The sequence below is a fragment of the Pimephales promelas genome, chromosome 2 (genome assembly GCF_988280905.1).
Source record: "Pimephales promelas chromosome 2, fPimPro1.hap1.1, whole genome shotgun sequence".
Classification (NCBI taxonomy): Eukaryota; Metazoa; Chordata; class Actinopteri; order Cypriniformes; family Leuciscidae; genus Pimephales; species Pimephales promelas.
Window position 1 is genome coordinate 29,863,654 of NC_142770.1, and position 21,252 is coordinate 29,884,905.

At 36.9% G+C, this 21,252-nt stretch overlaps 1 long non-coding RNA gene and 1 other non-coding gene across 2 annotated transcripts; both read right to left on the reverse strand.

The window, feature by feature from the left end:
- Positions 1 to 15,193: 15,193 nt before the first annotated feature.
- Positions 15,194 to 16,512, reverse strand: LOC148997153 (uncharacterized). The gene is made up of 2 exons (XR_016146018.1): positions 16,351 to 16,512; positions 15,194 to 15,895 (listed from the first exon to the last, which is right to left on the reverse strand). It is a non-coding gene; the product is annotated as an uncharacterized LOC148997153 (long non-coding RNA).
- Positions 16,513 to 19,877: 3,365 nt separating this feature from the next.
- Positions 19,878 to 20,086, reverse strand: LOC120480002 (small nucleolar RNA U3). The gene has a single exon (XR_005623022.1). It is a non-coding gene; the product is annotated as a small nucleolar RNA U3 (small nucleolar RNA).
- Between the last annotated feature and the right edge of the window lie 1,166 nt (positions 20,087 to 21,252).

The window sequence follows — 21,252 nt, forward strand, 5'->3', positions numbered from 1 at the left end:
ATGGAGGCAAGGGTCCAACACAGTCGATTAACAAATGCTCAAATGGGTTCCCTAAAACTGGAATAGGGTAAAGTGGAGCTGGCTTGATCACCTGATTAGGCTTTACCGTTAACTGACACGTATGACAGGTCTTAATGAAGCATGCCACGTCCTTCTTCAGGCAAGGCCAATAGAAGTACTTCATAAGTCTGTCATACGTTTCCCGCACCCCCAAATGGCCCGCTATATCACCATGAGCCGTCTGAAGTATCAGGTCTCTAAACTTCACTGGCACTACTATCTGGAAAACAGGCTCCTCAAACATCTCTTTAGTCTGGGGCATCCACTTACGAACCAACAGCCCATCTTGAACAAAGTAACCCCTTGCTGCACTATGTTGCTCCTCAGCAGGCAAAACCCCAGCAAACAGTTCACTCAAGGTTGAATCCTCTTTCTGAGCTAGAGCAAAATCCCTAATAGACAGAGAAGATGGCAGATCGGGCAAAACAATAGGCTGTAAATCAGGCTTACGATTTTTCTCTAGAACCTCAGTTCCAGAAGCACGGTTCATAGCACGTGTTACTGCACAGGCAGTAAACACCTCAGGTAAGGTCTGCAGGCTACAATCAGTACCTGATGGGTTAGATGGAACACTCTTAACCACCACAGGAGGTGGTACAAACTCGCTCTCCAGCCAAGTTATTTCCCAAGATGAGATGTACGCCATCTACAGGCAACGAATGGCGCACGGCAATGGCAACCTCACCCCGAACCAGGTCTGACTGTAGCTCAATCCTATGCAGAGGAACAGTTACAACCTGCAACCCAATTCCCCTCACTAAAACATGACCAATGCTGGACTCAGTACAAAAAGGCAAAACAGACTCCAGAAGAAAAGACTCACAAGCCCCCGTATCTCTAAGAATTTTAACTGGCGCCTTTTCAGAACTGCCCACCAATGAAACGAAACCATCTGTAATGAAAGAAGAGTAATCATTGACAATGGCTTTAATTACATCAGACCCGCTATACTGGCTAGAACCCACAAGGCTGTCCTCGGAAAAGTTAGAGGCCACACCCCCTTCAAGGTTTGCCCTAATCTCTGTGTGGATGAACTCAGGACGTGCGCGCACATCAGAAACGGCAAGGGCAACAGGTCTTGCCGTGCCAGATTTGTTCCTCTGGCCCTTTGCTCTCAAAACTGGACACTCGTTCTTCCAATGCCCCTTCTCTAAACAGTAATGACAAGCATCCGGATCTGCCCTACCCCGAGACTGCCCTTTGGCAACAGACTGACTAGCGGGAGTATTAGAAAATACTGAACGTTCACTGAAACGTCCAAAGCACTGCTCGCGGGAGCCCCTTCCTGAATTGTTTTCTTTAAAATTTTGCCTGTGCGTTAAAACATATTCATCAGATAAAACTGCAGCATCTGCAGCTGTTTTTACCTTGCGCTCATTTATATAAACCGCGATTCGATCAGGGAGGATGTTTCGAAATTGCTCCAAAACAATTAAATTACACAACTCTTCAAAGGTAGAAACGCCTACTGCAGCACACCAATGATTGAAATGACAATTCAGCTCTCTTACTACCTCTGTATAAGTCTGCCTTTCTCCCTTCTTCCAATTACGAAATCGCAGTCTATATGCTTCTGGAACTAACTCATATACAGTGTTGCCAGATGTACGATAATTATCGTATTTGTACGATAATTTTGACCTCTGTACGATGTACGATCAATAATGAAAAAAATCCCATAATGTACGATAATTTCAGAGTTTTCAGTCGTTCGTCCAAACACACATCCTACCGCTTCTCTCTCTGACCAGCCCTGCCAGCACGCAAGCACATAATACACACACACACACACACACCACACGGTGTCACCCACACGGTGTCGCCCGCACGTCAACACTACACTACAGTTTTGCTGAAGAAGACAGTTCAGTTAAATCAGTCTAAACAAAACGAAGCAGTGAAGTGATAAAAATGAGCTCAGAAAGGAAAGGTGAGGACAGTGGAGGAGCGAAGAGAAAGGCAGAGTCTGAAGAGCACCGGAAAAGTAAGTGTAGCGTGTGACACGTGGTTAGCGCGTCTTACTAGCGTAACATTCAATAGGCCAAATGATCAGAAGAAAAGTGCGACTACTGGAGAGAGGAAGACAGCACAACAGGTGAGTGAACAATCAATACAAAGACTTCTTTATGATTCAGTTTGGGTTTTGTATTAAGAGGAAATATACTTTTACATAAAATGTGTGGATTACAAAGATAAATCAAATATGGTAAATTAAAATATTCACACTCTTGTTTTTTTCCAGATACGTGGACTCAGTTTTGGACAGTACTCTATTGAACCAGACTCTCACATATTGATGAAAAACAATAAAAGAAATAAAATAAACCTCTGTGTCAAATTCCTTGTAATACAATAAAAGTAAATAACAATGGATAATGCTTCCACACAAAGTATTGCAATCAGTAGTTCAAATACTTCAAAATCAAATCAAATGAACGATCAGTTTGATTCAGTTCACAGAATGAAATTCAGAAATTTCACTTTCAGTTACAACAAATTACTTTCTCTTTAAACTTAAAGGGTTAGTTCACCCAAAAATGAAAATTAAGTCATTAATTACTCACCCCCATGCTGTACCAACCCCGTAAGACCTTCGTTCGTCTTCGGAACACAAATGAAGATATTTTTGATTAAATTTGAGAGCTGTATAACTACCACATTGGCTCCTAAGGGACTGCCTCTTGACGGCCCAGAAAGTCAATGAAGAAAATGTTTAAATATCCCAAGTGACTACCGTGGCTCAACTATATGTTTATCAAGCGACGCGAATACTTTTTGTGCGAAAAAACAAACAAAAATAACGAGTTTATTCGACTATTTTTTTCTTCCTTGTAGGCCAGAACGAGACTTCCTTATAGATTTCCACGACGCATGCGCGAGAATTGCGATCTGAAGTAGTGTAAGCTGTGTACGCAGATCGCAAATCTCGCGCATGCGTCGTGGAAATCTATAAGGAAGTCTCGTTCTGGCCTACAAGGAAGAAAAAAATAGTCGAATAAACTCGTTATTTTTGTTTGTTTTTTCGCACAAAAAGTATTCGCGTCGCTTGATAAACATATAGTTGAGCCACGGTAGTCACTTGGGATATTTAAACATTTTCTTCATTGACTTTTTGGGCCGTCAAGAGGCAGTCCCTTAGGAGCCAATGTGGTAGTTATACAGCTCTCAAATTTAATCAAAAATATCTTCATTTGTGTTCCGAAGACGAACGAAGGTCTTACGGGGTTGGTACAGCATGGGGGTGAGTAATTAATGACTTAATTTTCATTTTTGGGTGAACTAACCCTTTAATAGTCTGTCCAATGTGAATCAGAGACTCAAGATTTGACAATCAGATTCGGTTAACCAGAGTTCGTAACTCGGTCGATGGGTTCAGAGAACTGTTGATTCTTTTAGAATGAATCAGAATCACAATCAATGTCTTTTGTTGGAAAATCAAAAGGAAAAATAGAAAGCAAGATGATCTCAATGAGTCCAAGTCCCGTTTGTCCAATAGTAAAAGAAAGAATTCTCCTACCAGTTTGATGGCCCAAAAAACACAGTTCAACAGAAAATATGGTTCCGGTGGCTCGCCATTTACAATCTGCACCTCGTGCGTCCAGCACGAATCAGGGAATCATCACAGGAGAACTTGAATCTCACAAAAAAACCCAGCCTTGCAAAACACAAGGCAGAACAATAATTAATCCACAGTTAAACAATATCATTGTCAAAACATGTTCATTGTATGCACTTCAATCAACACATTAAACATAACACTTTAACACTTAATAGCGTACTTCATTAGCTCATTAGCATTCTCACACGTGCGTCAGCTTTAGCCACTTAGGTAAAGTTGGTTTTATATTCGCATATTCGCACATTCGCGGACTTCCGCGTTCAATAACTCGTGAACTAAACGTTGTTGCTAGACACAACACATATCACAGATAACTACAGATAAAACACCACAAGCTACAACTTACATTTCATCAAAACGATCTTTCCTTCGGACAGGACAAAATACATTGATCTCTATGCGCAGGCTGTTAAAAAGGGACCATCTACAAAGTGCAAACCCGAAGGAAAAGTTGTTTTGTGGAGATAAAAAATGTTATTTGTGTAGTAACAATATTCAACTCACTAGATATTGAACGCGGAACTCCGAAAATATGCAAAGCGAATATAAAACACAAAACAAAACAAAAAAATCTACCCAAGTTGCAGACTTGATCATGTTGGACCTTCAGGACCACATAGTTCATGGACAGCACCATGAACATAGTCAAGTAAAAAAAAAAAAAAAAAAAAAAAAACAGGGTGAAAATAGTTTCATGTTTCATATTTGCCGAGTATTCACCTAGATCACGACTGCTTTAGTGCACTTTTGCGTAGGCTATTGTACATAGGCTACAGTACACAAAAAGTGTTAAAACTTAGAGTAATTCACCAAACACATTTTTTTATGTTCCAAATGTTGTAGTATGTACCTACTGACCAGACTGAGGTGGAATTTTGACAGTAGGCTACCTCCCTTACTGTAGGCCTATGTACTGAAGGGTTGGGGTCAGAATCCTGTCTCTTCAATTTAATTATATATCCTTTTATAAATATTTATCCTTTGGAATGATTAATTTATTATTTAAAAACAAACAAACAACAATCAAGTATTTATTGTAATCATTTCTTTATTCATTTTCTTTTAGGTGCATTCCAGTGTGTGCCCTTGGGTTGTATTCACATGCAAGGCGCCTTTTGATTATAATTGTCTTGGGATTCAGAGAGCAGCGAGAGAGAGACATACATACATTCAGTTTTTTACAGCCAATTGGTCAAACACACAATCTTGAACTGTCATTATTTGTAGAAGAGCCCTTAGGACTTTTGCATATAAAAGTATACATCCCTTTGTCCTCTTTTTCTGGACCTTTTCATCATCACTGTATCTTCTGTATCTCATCCGCAACATATAGACGGTAATGATGGCATTCTTCTCCTTTCTTTTACAAAGCTCTTTCTAATTAATGTTTAATTCCTCTCTACTCTGTCACAATCATCTGCTCAATAAATGCTTACAACATTCAGTGTGCTATGTTTTTCTTTATAAACCATTTTCATAATACAAATATTTAGAAAACAAGTTACAGTGTTTTCATTAATAAACCAGCATCATAATAAAAATCATTATAAAACAAGTTGAGGTGTTTTTCTTAATAAACTATTTTCTGGTTACAATGATTATTAATACAAGTGTTTTACAGTAAACACGTTCTTAATAAATTGTTTAACAACTAATTAGGATACTTTTCATTACTTTTCATTGCACTTTTTATTGGTGACAATTGTGGCTTGTAAGCCATAAACACTTCATATACCAAAAGCCATGATTATAATATAATAATTGCATATTTCATAACAATATCACATATCTTGTCATAGTTGACTTGTATAACTTTGAAGGTCAATTTATACATAATTTCACCTTTTTTCCATCAAGAGAACATCTCATGTGTATTTCTTTAGGGAGTGGAGTAAAGGGGCATAATATTATCGTTCCTGCTTTCCTGGAGTGAAATGTTTAATCATCCTGTTAAGATGGACTGCTCTTCTGAGCTCAGGCCTTCTTCAGCCTCGAAGATAAATGTTTTTTGTCAGTGTTGTGTGTGCGTTTGATATTCTTTTGAGGTTCTAAACTTTGTGATAATACAACATTCTCCTACCCTGGAAGAAGGTCACCACAGACTTAAATCTCAGAAATGGACGACAAACAATCTGATTATTGGCTATATAGCCACTTTTCTATCAAAAATGTATAATTGTTTAGACTTTATGTTGTCCTATCAGAAGTAAACGATTATGCAATGGATGTTCCTACACTGGCTCTACTAATGTAACTAGTAATTATTCTTCAGTAAAATTTTACTTATTTGATTGAATTTCATTACTCCTGGTCTTCTTTCAGCATGTCTGGTCCTAGGCCTTACAACTGTACACCCCCCACACCCCCCGCCCCCAAAACAGTGCAATAATCGAATCATTTTTTCCATTCAAAGATTTTAGTGCTTTCCCAGTGATCACGCTGACGTACTTCAGGTGAAATTTGGACAATAACTCCTTTACTGTACGTACAATAAACTAATGAGTTCAAAAAAAAATTACAGTAATTCCCCTGAACATTTTTTTCCCGTTCCAAGGGCTGTAGTGCTTTCCCAGTGATCACGCTGACCTAATTCAGGTGAAATTTTGACAAGAACTCCTTTACTGTATGTACAATAAACTAATGAGTTCAAGAAAAAAATACAGTAATTCCGCTGAACAATTTTTCCCCATTCCAAGGGCTGTAGTGCTTTCCCAGTGACCACGCTGACGTACTTCAGGTGAAATTTTGACAATAATTCATTTACTGTACGTACAATCAACTAATAAGTTAAAGAAAAAATTACTGTAATTCCCCTAACGTATTTTTTCCCGTTTCAAAGGCTGTAGTCCTTTTCTATTGATCAGACTGACTTACTACAGGTGAAATTTTGACAATAACTCCTTTACTGTACGTACAATAAACTAATAAGTTAAAGACAAAATTACTGTAATTCCCCTAACGTATTTTTTCCCGTTTCAAAGGCTGTAGTCCTTTTCTACTGATCAGACTGACGTACTTCAGGTGAAATTTTGACAATAACTCCTTTACTGTACGTACAATAAACTAATAAGTTAAAGACAAAATTACTGTAATTACCCTAATGTATTTTTTCCCGTTTCAAAGGCTGTAGTCCTTTTCTACTGATCAGACTGACTTACTACAGGTGACATTTTGACAATAACTCCTTTACTGTACGTACAATAAATGAATAAGTTAAAGAAAAAATTACTGTAATTCCCCTAATGTATTTTTTCCCGTTTCAAAGGCTGTAGTCCTTTTCTACTGATCAGACTGACTTACTACAGGAGAAATTTGGACAATAACCCCTTTACTGTACGTACAATAAACTAATGAGTTCAAGAAAAAAATACTGTATTTCACCGTAAGTATTTTTTCATGTTTCAAAGGCTGTAGTCCTTTCCTACTGACCACACTGACCTACTACAGGTGAAATTTTGACAATAACTCCCTTACTGTACGTACAATTATCAAATGTTTATTAAAAAATTACTGTATTTTCCCTAAAGCATTCTTTTCAAGGTTGGAAAATATTCCTAGTGATCATACTAACTTACTAAAGGTTAAATATTGCCAATACCTGCCTTACTGTAAATACAATACATACACATTTTTTATCAAAAAATTACTGTAATTCACCACAAGTGTTTCTTCATGTTCCAAAGGTTATACTATGTTTCTAGTGATCGCTGTACTGAATGAATTTTGATAAATGTATTAGGTAAAAGTAGGTATTAGAACTGCTGTTTCTGGTACAACACATTTCGTTCGTCGATTAAAAACAGTAAATATTTTAGCTTAATCGTATTTTTAACGTTATAAATAAGCAACAATCTTATTGTAATGATTTCAATCTGGAATCCAGTGCTGCTTCAGTGTATATCTAATGACAAATTTAATCAATGTATTAATCAATATTTTCCTTCTAAATATCAAATGAGTTGAATGACTTCTCTAGGCTTATAAGATTGTACATTGTAATAAAAATTACCTGTGTCATTATCGAAAATGTTATTTCATGTATTCTCTAATGTCTGTATTGAATATCTGAGAGGTGCACTGTGAAACCCAACACGTTAAGCTAACTCATTTCAGTTGAGACAATTCAATTAAGTTTGTGAAAATAATACAATTAAACTTCTGCATTCAAATATCTTGATATTTGATTTTATATTGAGTAAAAACAGTGAAATTACACACTTTAAATGAACTTTGAAGTGCTTGTAGTAACTACTAGCTCACAATATCACACACAGTCAAATCCTTTAAGTTAAGCTAACTCATTACATTTGAGGACACTGATTACCTTAGTTGATTTTTAAAAAACAAAAAGAAGATATACATTGCAATCAATAAGTTTAGAAATTATGAGTGACTTATTAAGTGACGATTGAGCATTAGTGATGAACACCTGCTGTTAACAACACTCAAAAAAATGATGTGTTGGCTTTACTTAACTTTTTCATGTAAACAGGTTCCACATAACTTTGTTTTGTTAAACAAACATAATTTGTTCATGTAACTTCAACATCATGGAAGTCATTTTAAGCCATCCAATCAAACTCTGAGCTGAGTGTTAAAGTTAATGAGACAATTAAGTGAATAATTGAGTGATGATTGAGCATTATTGAAGACACCTGATGTTAACAAGCAGAATCACTGAAGGAGAAAAACGGAATTTTAAGTCACCGTTATGGAGATCAGTGTCTGCTTTAGTTGGTCTCTTGACCCCTATATTATTAACTTTAGATTATGTTTGGCTGTGAATGAGTTATAACAGCCAGATGATCACATAGAAAAGGTGGAACTGGGGCTTGAACCACCAAACTTCCAGTTTGTAGTCAAACTGCATGAACCACTATTAAATTTACTTTATGGATCACACCAGCACTGCTGTTGTAAAACATACAATTTTAGGCTTTTCAATGAAATTCAAATGATCAAATCAATAAAGAAAAAAAATTTCTGGGTGCATTCTGGGTGCCACCAATCAAAATTCATTCATGGCTCCCATCATGCATTGCTGCATGAATAAATAATGAGCTTAAGACACCTAAAGTAGGGCTGGGCGATATATCGCACGATATTGTTATGGCCGTCTAATCAGTAAAGCCGGTTCCTTGATTAGTAGTATATCACCTTCACCTACTTTCAAATGGACGATATGAGTGTTAAATTAACCCTCAAGAGTGTTGAGATAATTAAGTGATTAATTTAGTGATGATTGAGCATTATTGAAGACACCTGATGATCACAAGCAGAATCGCTGAAGGACAAAATCACAAATTGTAAGCCACCGTTATGGAGATCAGTGTCTGCTTTAGTTGGGATCTTGACACTTTTACTTTCACTTTAAATTTTAATTGTTTGCTGCTATTGATTTATAGCAGTCAAATAAGACTTCTGTGGTCTGATAGTGTTGAGTATATTATGACATAATCATGCTCGATCTAAAAAATAAATTCTATTTAGGTGATTTTTGAATCACCAAATTTGCTTAAATTTGTTAGCAACAGTTTTGTGGTTGTTTTGCATATCTATATTATAACTTAATTTTTTTTAATATATATTCTGATCAAATCACTGTCAGCTCTATTTAGAAACACAGATATCAATAATCAGCCTGTGTATCTCAATCGTGGTGACAAAATGAATCCTTGTTGCCACCAATCACAACTCATTAATGGCTCCCATCATGCATTGCGGATTCAATAAATTACGACCTGAATTGTCTATGTAATTTACTTTTCCTACTTAAATATTCTACTCGTCACCGTTGTTAAGAAGCATTGACTGAATCTTGAGGTCTGTGTGTGCCTAATGGAAAGTTTTTTTTTTTTTTTACTTTTGAGAAATCCGTCAATTATATTTAACATTCTGGACATTATGCAGAATCTCAGTTATACACTAACCAACAGAATAAATTATAGACATAAATATCAAATGATGAATGTCATTATATGACCAACATCATTTTATTATTGTTTATTTTTGTTCAGCTGACAGATATAACTCAGATGCAACATCACATTAAAATATTAAATTTATATTATAAGGGTCAAGAGCCCAACTAAAGCAAACACTCATCTCCATAATGGTGGCTTAAAATTTTAGATTTTTTCCTTGTGATTCTGCTTTAGGTGTCTTCAATAATGCTCAATCATCACTCATTTAATCACTTAATTATCTCATTAACTTTAACACTCTTGAGTGTGGACTCATATACACTCCCAGGTGTGTTAATTTAACACTGGAGTTTTTGCTGTGTACGAAGAGCCGTAGTTCACTGACCAGCTGAGCCATATCGCATTAAATATCGCTGGCGATACGTCTTCGATATTAACGCGATATGGCTCAGCTTGTCAGTGATCTACGGCTCTTTGTAGTGAATGCCGCTCCATCTGAAAGCAGGTAAAGGTGATTTACTGCTAATCAAGGAACCGGCTTTACTGATTAGATGCGCATAACAATATCGTGCGATATATCGCCCAGCCCTAATAGACAATTCAGATCATAATGTATTCAAACCGCAATGCATGATGGGAGACATTAATGAGTTGTGATTGGTGGCAAGAAGGACTATTAATGTCACCACGATTTAGATAGACAGGCTGATTATTGATATCTGTTTCTACATAAAGCTCAAAAGATTTGATCAGAATAGTTTTATTAAATATTTTCTGTTATAAGAAAATGCAGATATGTTGTATAATCACTAAACTGTTGCAAGCAAGTTAATCCTAACCATCAGAATAACAATTTTTTGGAACTTTCAGATCACAGCATGATTATGTCAAAACATAACCATCACATCAGATCACAGTTTTCTTTGTTCATTTGACTGTTATAAATCAATAACAACAGCCAAACAAAGTTTAAAGTAAAAGTATAAGTGTCAAGAGCCCAACTAAAGCAAACACTGATCTCCATAACGGTGGCTTACAATTTGTGATTTTCTCCTTCAGTGATTCTGCTTGTTATCATCAGGTGTCTTCAAAAATGCTCAATCATCACTCAGTTATTCACTTAATTGTCTCAATAACTTTAACACCGCTTCAGTGTTCATTTAACACTCAGCTCAGAGTTTGATTGGATGGCTTAAAATGACTTCCATGATGTTGAAGTTACATGAACAAATTATGTTTGTTTAACAAAACAAAGTTATGTGAAACCATATGGAACCTGTTTACATGAAAAAGTTAAGTAAAGCACATCATTTTTTTGAGTGTTGTTAACAGCAGGTGTTCATCACTAATGCTCAATCATCACTTAATAAGTCACTCATAATTTCTAAACTTATTGATTGCAATGTATATCTTCTTTTTGTTTTTTAAAAATCAACTAAGGTAATCAGTGTCCTCAAATGTAACGAGTTAGCTTAACTTAAAGGATTTGACTGTGTGTGATATTGTGAGCTAGTAGTTACTACAAGCACTTCAAAGTTCATTTAAAGTGTGTAATTTCACTGTTTTTACTCAATATAAAATCAAATATCAAGATATTTGAATGCAGAAGTTTAATTGTGTATTAATGAAGATCATTGTTTTAGAGGACTTGATTAAAATAAGTTCAGAGTACTCATAACTATTATTTTCACAAACTTAATTGAATTGTCTCAACTGAAATGAGTTAGCTTAACGTGTTGGGTTTCACAGTGCACCTCTCAGATATTCAATACAGACATTAGAGAATACATGAAATAACATTTTCGATAATGACACAGGTAATTTTTATTACAATGTGCAATCTTATAAGCCTAGAGAAGTCATTCAACTCATTTGATATTTAGAAGGAAAATATTGATTAATACATTGATTAAATTTGTCATTAGATATACACTGAAGCAGCACTGGATTCCAGATTGAAATCATTACAATAAGATTGTTGCTTATTTATAACGTTAAAAATACGATTAAGCTAAAATATTTACTGTTTTTAATCAACGAACGAAATGTGTTGTACCAGAAACAGCAGTTCTAATACCTACTTTTACATTTATCAAAATTCATTGAGTACAGCGATCACTAGAAACATAGTATAACCTTTGGAACATGAAGAAACACTTGTAGTGAATAGGGCGACAGTGGCTCAGTGGATCATGTGGGTTGTCTACAGACCGAAAGGTTGGTGGTTCAATCCTTGGTTCCACCTGACCAAGTGTCGAGGTGTCCTTGAGCAAGACACCTAACCCCAGCTGCTCCCGACGAGCTGGATGGCGCCTTGCATGGCTGACACCGCCGTCGGTGTATGAATGTGTGTGTGAATGGGTGAATGTGAGGCAAATGTAAAGCGCTTTGGTGGCCATTAGGTCTATGAAGGCGCTATATAAAAATGCAGTCCAGTCCATACAGTAATTTTTTGATAAAAATGTGTATGTATTGTATTTACAGTAAGGCAGGTATTGGCAATATTTAACCTTTAGTAAGTTAGTATGATCACTAGGAATATTTTCCAACCTTGAAAAGAATGCTTTAGGGAAAATACAGTAATTTTTTGATAAACATTTGATAATTGTACGTACAGTAAGGGAGTTATTGTCAAAATTTCACCTGTAGTAGGTCAGTGTGGTCAGTAGGAAAGGACTACAGCCTTTGAAACATGAAAAAATACTTACGGTGAAATACAGTATTTTTTCTTGAACTCATTAGTTTATTGTACGTACAGTAAAGGGGTTATTGTCCAAATTTCTCCTGTAGTAAGTCAGTCTGATCAGTAGAAAAGGACTACAGCCTTTGAAACGGGAAAAAATACGTTAGGGGAATTACAGTAATTTTTTCTTTAACTTATTAGTTGATTGTACGTACAGTAAATGAATTATTGTCAAAATTTCACCTGAAGTACGTCAGCGTGGTTACTGGGAAAGCACTACAGCCCTTGGAATGGGAAAAAATAGTTCAGCGGAATTACTGTATTTTTTTCTTGAACTCATTAGTCTATTGTACGTACAGTATAGGGATTATTGTCAAAATTTCACCTGTAGTAAGTCAGTCTGATCAATAGAAAAGGACTACAGCCTTTGAAACGGGAAAAAATACGTTAGGGGAATTACTGTAATTTTTTCTTTAACTTATTAGTTGATTGTACGTACAGTAAATGAATTATTGTCAAAATTTCACCTGAAGTACGTCAGCGTGATCACTGGGAAAGCACTACAGCCCTTGGAACGGGAAAAAATTGTTCAGGGGAATTACTGTAATTTTTTCTTGAACTCATTAGTTTATTGTACGTACAGTAAAGGAGTTGTTGTCAAAATTTCACCTGAATTAGGTCAGCGTGGTCACTGGGAAAGCACTACAGCCCTTGGAACGGGAAAAAATTGTTCAGGGGAATTACTGTAATTTTTTCTTGAACTCATTAGTTTATTGTACGTACAGTAAAGGAGTTGTTGTCAAAATTTCACCTGAATTAGGTCAGCGTGGTCACTGGGAAAGCACTACAGCCCTTGGAACGGGAAAAAATCGTTCAGCGGAATTACTGTAATTTTTTCTTGAACTCATTAGTTTATTGTACGTACAGTAAAGGAGTTATTGTCAAAATTTCACCTGAATTAGGTCAGCGTGGTCACTGGAAAAGCACTACAGCCCTTGGAACAGGAAAAAATTGTTCAGGGGAATTACTGTAATTTTTTCTTGAACTCATTAGTTTATTGTACGTACAGTAAAGGAGTTCTTGTCAAAATATCACCTGAAGTACGTCAGCGTGGTCACTGGGAAAGCACTACAGCCCTTGGAACAGGAAAAAATTGTTCAGGGGAATTACTGTAATTTTTTCTTGAACTCATTAGTTTATTGTACGTACAGTAAAGGAGTTATTGTCAAAATTTCACCTGAAGTACGTCAGCGTGGTCACTGGGAAAGCACTACAGCCCTTGGAACAGGAAAAAATAGTTCAGCGGAATTACTGTTTTTTTTCTTGAACTTATTAGTTTATTGTACGTACAGTAAAGGGGTTATTGTCCAAATTTCACCTGTAGTAAGTCAGTCTGATCAGTAGAAAAGGACTACAGCCTTTGAAACGGGAAAAAATACGTTAGGGGAATTACAGTAATTTTTTCTTTAACTTATTAGTTTATTGTACGTACAGTAAATGAATTATTGTCCAAATTTCACCTGAAGTACGTCAGCGTGGTCACTGGGAAAGCACTACAGCCCTTGGAACGGGAAAAAATAGTTCAGCGGAATTACTGTTTTTTTTTCTTGAACTTATTAGTTTATTGTACGTACAGTAAAGGGGTTATTGTCCAAATGTCACCTGTAGTAAGTCAGTCTGATCAGTAGAAAAGGACTACAGCCTTTGAAATGGGAAAAAATACGTTAGGGGAATTACAGTAATTTTTTCTTTAACTTATTAGTTTATTGTACGTACAGTAAATTAATTATTGTCCAAATTTCACCTGAAGTACGTCAGCGTGGTCACTGGGAAAGCACTACAGCCCTTGGAACAGGAAAAAATAGTTCAGCGGAATTACTGTTTTTTTTCTTGAACTTATTAGTTTATTGTACATACAGTAAAGGGTTTATTGTCCAAATTTCACCTGTAGTAGGTCAGTGTGGTCAGTAGGAAAGGCCTACAGCCTTTGGGAACGTGAAAAAGTACTTTAGGGGAATTACAGTAATTTTTTCTTGAACTTATTAGTTTTTTGTACATACAGTAAAGGGTTTATTGTCCAAATTTCACCTGTAGTAGGTCAGTCTGATCAGTAGGAAAGGCCTACAGCCTTTGGGAACGTGAAAAAGTACTTTAGGGGAATTACAGTAATTTTTTCTTGAACTTATTAGTTTTTTGTACATACAGTAAAGGGTTTATTGTCCAAATTTCACCTGTAGTAGGTCAGTCTGATCAGTAGGAAAGGACTACAGCCTTTGGGAACGTGAAAAAATACTTTAGGGGAATTACAGTAATTTTTTCTTGAACTTATTATTTTTATTGTATGTACAGTAAAGGGGTTATTGTCCAATTTTCACCTGTAGTAGGTCAGTGTGGTCAGTAGGAAAGGACTACAGCCTTTAAAACGGGAAAAAATACTTCAGGGGGGATTACAGTAATTTGTTCTTGAACTTATTTGTGTATTGTACGTACAGTAAGGGAGTTATTGTCCAAATTTCACCTGTAGTGAGTCAGTGTGGTCACTAGGAAAGCACTACAGCCTTTGAAACACACAAAAAAGAATACTTTAGGGGAATTACAGTATTTTTTAAATAAACATTTGATAATTGTACGAACAGTAAGGGAGATATATTGTCAAACTGTACTTTTGTTTCAATGTTCTTTTAAAGCAAATCATTCTTCTTTAAATACATCCATGAAGTAGAGAAGTTACTGTTTTCTGCCATTACAGTGATAGATATATTTAGATAATGTAATATTTTTTTGATGGAAGATGTGCTATTGAAGAACCCCATAGGAGTTATACTACTTTTTTAAATGTTCACCTGTTAGGGGCGCACAGTCAAAGACCCAGAACCAGATATGATGAATGAAGAGCAGGAGTCAGAATTATAATAAATTAAAGATTTACTTAAGATAGTTTTTAATTTCAACAACAGAAGTCAGCTTCAAGACTCTCACAGGAGTTTGTAGGCCATTACAAAGATCACAGAACCACTAAATGAGCAAGCACTGTTACTACATTCAGATATCAAATACAGACAAAAAAACATGAAACAAACATTTAAGTAATCATACTGGTAACTTCTATAAGTATAATCTAATATGCCTATGTAAGTCATTCCAATCATGTGATATTTAGAAGGAAATCTTTGATTATAATCAGTCAAAATATACATGAAGCAGCAGTTTATTCCAAAATCCACACCCTTCACACCCAAAACAACATCATGTTTGCTTTCATGCTTTCCCTTTCTGAGTACTTGTCAATAATCTGATGGATTCAGTAACATGGACAGTGATATTTCTGCAGGACTGTAAACATCAATCAATGCAAACGAATTGTGTTATTGTGAGAGTTTAATGTTAACTGAAGATGCTAAACAACAGGAAAGAATAAAAAACTGTTGGGCTTTTCTTTTTATTCAGCGCCTGGAGAACACTGTCACACTGTAAAGTCTTTATTACACTTAAAAACAGAACATCAGAGGTGGATAAAACAGAAAGACATGGGCTGTAGTAGTATGTTCTTTAGGGTCCAGACAAGACGTTCCAACTTGCTTAGGAACAGTCGGCCCATCCTTTCAAAACCTATTGAAATAAATCATATGTTATTATTAAAACCAACACCAACACTGTTCTTGTTCATTTTGATTTCAAATAAATAGATAAACAAAAATTTAAACAGATGTAACATGAAGTGATTAACTATGTTCAGGGGATTACACATGATTTTCCACTTTCTACAGTCTGGATTGTTACCAGATTACAGTTCATGTAGCCGACATGTTCATTCTTTATTATTTCCTAAACACCTTTTTAAACACCATCATTATAATGCAGTTTTATTGTTGCTAAAAGACATTCTGTTGCATTAGAACACATAATGTGAGAGATATTTTCTGGTACATCTGTAGTTGGCTACAATGTAATTGTCTGTTTGCACACAATGAAAAACGATGTTAAATTTTTAGACGGTCCCTATCTTGGTTACCACACTACATTGAATATTCGCTAAATTATGCATGCATCAAAAATATACTTGCCCATTTTGTTCGATTGTAGAAAAGGTTGTAGTTCACTATCTTTGTTGTCAATATCATGTAGATGCTTCGAATCTGAAAAAAAATTGCTTCATTGACTATTTAATTGAAAAAGTTCTTTAACGCGAATGTGCGAATGTGTGAATATAAAACCAACTTTACCTAAGTGCTTTAGCCCATGTGCTATCCACTTCGGCTCGCACAGTCTATATGACACTGTTTTGAATCTCTATCAGATCCGCAGCACATTTTTATATAAATGTCAAGTTAATGCTTGGGTTTTAACTCACCAAGGCGATGAATTTATATACATTTCCTACAAGGAAGTTAATTTGTGGCACATTGATGTTCCATCCATCTGCATCGATCTGTTTCACTAGCCTCCGTCTCATCCGCGTCTTACTCTGGCATCAGCTCCTTCATATTATAGCATCAGTTCAGAAATCCTGTTTTCTGTTGTATTTGATCACTTTTCTCTGAGTTAATCACTTACATGAAGGGGTCTTGAAGATCGCTCCGTGTAGCTGCCTCATCTCACTCGCCCGCTAGTACAGATGGGCGGGGCTTAGCGCACTCCCGCACTTCCTCTGCTGCTAGCTCTTAAGAGCCCATCACCTCATTTGATATGTGATTTCTTTGTTTCTTTCTTACTTATTTTCTGCTTTCATATTATTTTTTTAGTAGCCTGGATTACCCGGGTTACATAAGCATAGGCCACAAACATATAGGACAGAGTGGGAAAAAGACCCAACTTTTGCAGGATGGCTAAAACCGGTCCCAGGAAACGATGCTAAAGCAGTGTGTCGTTGTTGCAACATCCAAATGGTGGCAGAGATCACGGTTTTAAAAAACCACGAAAAGTCCAAGAAACATACAGAAAAAAAGAAAAATCTTGGCCCATCACAAAGGTCCATAGCACAATGCCTACAGAAACCGTCTGAAAAACAAAAGTTAGATGAATCTGTGAAGAATGCTGAAATCAAATTAACAGGGTTCATGGCAGAGCACAACGTACCTCTGAGAATCTCAGACCATTTGGTCTTGGTGTTAAAAGATATTTTCCACGATTCACAAATAGCCCAAAATATGACCCTTGGACGCACAAAGACGACTGCTATAACCAAGCATGTCATTGGGGATTGTTATTCTGAAAGTCTAACAGAAATTCTTAAAAGAAAGAAATTCAGTGTTCTGATTGACGAATCAACTGACATAGGCAATGTAAACACGCTGTGTGTAGTTGTTCGTTTTTTTGATGAGGGACCAAGGAAGATTCAGACCAAATTTTGGAAACTGGTACAAATCTTCTTGAACACAGACGACCACAGACATGCTAAAGAGGGAGCCACTGCGGAACGACTTTACGCCGAGATGATGAAATCATTCACTGATGCAGGTGTACCACTCGAAAATATTGTGGGGTTCGGGTCAGATGGCTGCAACACAATGATGGGAAAACACAACTCTGTCTCCAGCCGCCTCAGGATTGATCTTCCAGGCATCACAGTGCAGCGCTGCGTGTGCCATTCACTGCACCTTTGCGCAAGCGAGGCATGCAAACAACTCCCTCACAGGTGTGAGGATTTAGCCAGAGACATTTATGGGTACTTAAAAAACAGCGCAAAACGTATCGCGCAACTCCGCGAATTTCAAGATTTTTGCCATGTTGAGCCCCACAAAATGCTCAAGCCGTCACAGACTAGATGGCTGTCACTGAACGACGTTGTAAAACGTGTGTCTGCACAATGGGATGCTCTCCGTCTTTTTTTCACAGATCAGTGGCTTGAGGCCAGACTTACTGCTGCGGAGACCATTTTTCACTCACTTAATGACCAGTCACTACGCCTCTTCTATTATTTCCTTGAATGGGTCCTACCGAAGTTCACAGATCTTAATCAGTATTTTCAGAGTGAAAAGGTAGTGATCACTTCATTGAGAAGCAAAGTCTGCGAGACTTACACAGATCTGCTTCTGACGTTCATGGATAGGGACCATGTCCTGCGCACTCCACTGAAAGACATTGACATCAATAACGGTCCAAAGGTCACACTGAGCTCAATGTACTTGGGCATAAAGGTGAGGCAGCATGTGCAGCAGGCAAAAATTTTGCCAGCAAATCTGACAGATTTTTATGTGCGCTGTCAGAACTTTCTACAGGTTGCCTGCGGGGAAATCAAAAAACGATTTGATTTTGATGATGCTCTCTTGACCCGCCTTGTATGCCTTTCTCCTGCCACTGCAACAGATGCAAACGCTCGAGTTGAACATCCGTCTCTGCTGCCCCTCATGGAACAAGTGCCACGGCTGATTGACATGTCAGACACAGACAGTCTCCAAGTCATTGATGACCAGTGGAGGCGATTGCCTATCATGGCCTTGAGTGAAGACACGAAAGAAATGGATGTCGATGAATTTTGGCATCATATTTCTACGTTGGAAGATTTCCAGGGGAAAGCTGTGTTCAGCGAACTGGGAAAGTTTGCTCTGGATGTGCTTGTGTTTCCCCACTCAAATGCGTCATGTGAACGAGTGTTTTCAAAAGTAAATCTAATCAAAACAAAACCACGAAACCGACTCATTACAGACACTCTGAATGGACTCCTGCACACATCGGAGTGTGTGAAGAATGCTGGTGGGTGTCATGCCTTCAAACCGACGAACACTATGCTGCGCTCAATGACGTCATCCAATCTGTACCGTAAAAGGATTCCCCAACCAACAACATCTGCCAACACAGCACAAGTGGATGTGGCATCCGATGATGACAGCGACTTAGAGATAGAATTTGAATGTTTCTAGTGTCGATTGTGCACTTTTTTTCTCTCTGTATTATAGTTAAATTATGGTCCAGTTCAAAATGTGGACTGTCGGCATATCTTTTGCACTTTGGCAAAAAAAAAAGTTAAGTTGCCAGATTTCCTCAAATTATAGTGTGAACGTATTACACAGCTTGTTTAAATTGGCTGTAAAATGATGTGGAAAATAAAATTGTTGGAAAATAGCTTTATTTTATGCGTTTGGTTTGTGTACGATAATTTTTCTCAAAAAACGATAATTTTGAGGTTTTGGTACGATACTTTGACATTTCTAATCTGGCAACACTGCCTGACAACGAGTCTCGAGAGCAGCTGATCCTTGATGAGCAAACTGTCAGTCAGCGTCATCGTTAGTTTATGATGGAAATAAAATACGTTTTGGTAGATTTTTTCACAGACAACACCGTTCACATATGTGAACTCTCAAAACTAAAACACAAAGATATGACCAAACTACACCCCAATGTCATTCACAAGGGGGACAAACGAGAGGAAGCATATGTTTTCTGGAAGAAAACTTCGTCAGCCGAGCTGCAGTGTTGGCCTTGTCGAGTCATCCAGTTTAGCGGTGAGTAGGCTGTATGTCCTCATATCTTTAGGTAGTTAATTTAAAGAGATGTACAAACACATTTATTGAAATTTATTCAAACACAGTTAAGAAAATAGGGGAAAATGCTGCTTCTGTACTGATTTGTACTTTTTTTTTTTTTTTTTCATGGATCATGCAGTTCTCCTCAAAGACTCTAAAAGAATCAATGAACGGTCATCAATGATAGATATCCATAATCAAATCACAGATTTCCATCCGATTCACGCTCAGAGGACCACACTCTCACTCATCATCGTGGTTAGGGAGACTCAACACTTTAGAAAAACACTTCCAAGTTAAAAACTATAGAAATGATCCCTGAAAGTATAGTCAAATCAAATCAGACTATACTGATTTGTACTTTGTAGCGCGCAACCAGGTGGCGTGACGTGAGCTGCTGATTCTGATGCTGCACGAGCACAGAGACGTTTGATCATGAAGTCAATTTTGTTCAATTCAATTCACTGTAATCTATATGTTTTTTGTAATACAATTACCAGAAGTAAACTAACCATTCTTTGCATTGTACTAATTTCAAATATGGTGAGAAATAAAGTGAGACAGAGTCAGACTCATTAATCGCAGGATATCATTAAAATCTCATTCCAACCAGTTACAACCCTTTGTGTATAGACAAATGTAATATGCTGTCATTGAAGCTCATCAATTAAAATACAAATTAAAATTAAAATGCGATCTGAGATCGCAAATCTCGCGCATGCGTCGTGGAAATCTATAAGGAAGTCTCGTTCTGGCCTACAAGGAAGAAAAGAAATAGTCGAATAAACTCGTTATTTTTGTTTGTTTTTTCGCACAAAAAGTATTCGCGTCGCTTGATAAACATATAGTTGAGCCACGGTAGTCACTTGGGATATTTAAACATTTTCTTCATTGACTTTTTGGGCCGTCAAGAGGCAGTCCCTTAGGAGCCAATGTGGTAGTTATACAGCTCTCAAATTTAATCAAAAATATCTTCATTTGTGTTCCGAAGACGAACGAAGGTCTTACGGGGTTGGTACAGCATGGGGGTGAGTAATTAATGACTTAATTTTCATTTTTGGGTGAACTAACCCTTTAAGTGAATAATTGAGTGATGATTGAGCATTATTGAAGACACCTGATGTAAACAAGCAGATTATCGTTACAGCTAAAATACATAACTGATATTGTACTTCAGGAACCAAGAACCTCTGTGGGAGTGCTGGAGGAATCAAGTGGACCAAGTCCTTTGTCTCCTCAACCATGTAAGAGTTCAGACATGGCTGAAAAGATAGAGGAGTTAAAAAATGAAATTAAAGAGCTAAAGGAAGATTTAAAATATGAGCGGCGCTTCAGGATAAAAGCAGAGAGAGAGCTGAGGGAGTCGAAAGGTAATGAAATCTAGCTATACCGTAGCAAATATTCTCAATTATCTACTTGTGAACTCTCTTCTTTGTCTATATATTATACCATGTTCTGTTGGACTTCTCAATTCTGATTGGCTGGAAGGTGTGCATTAAA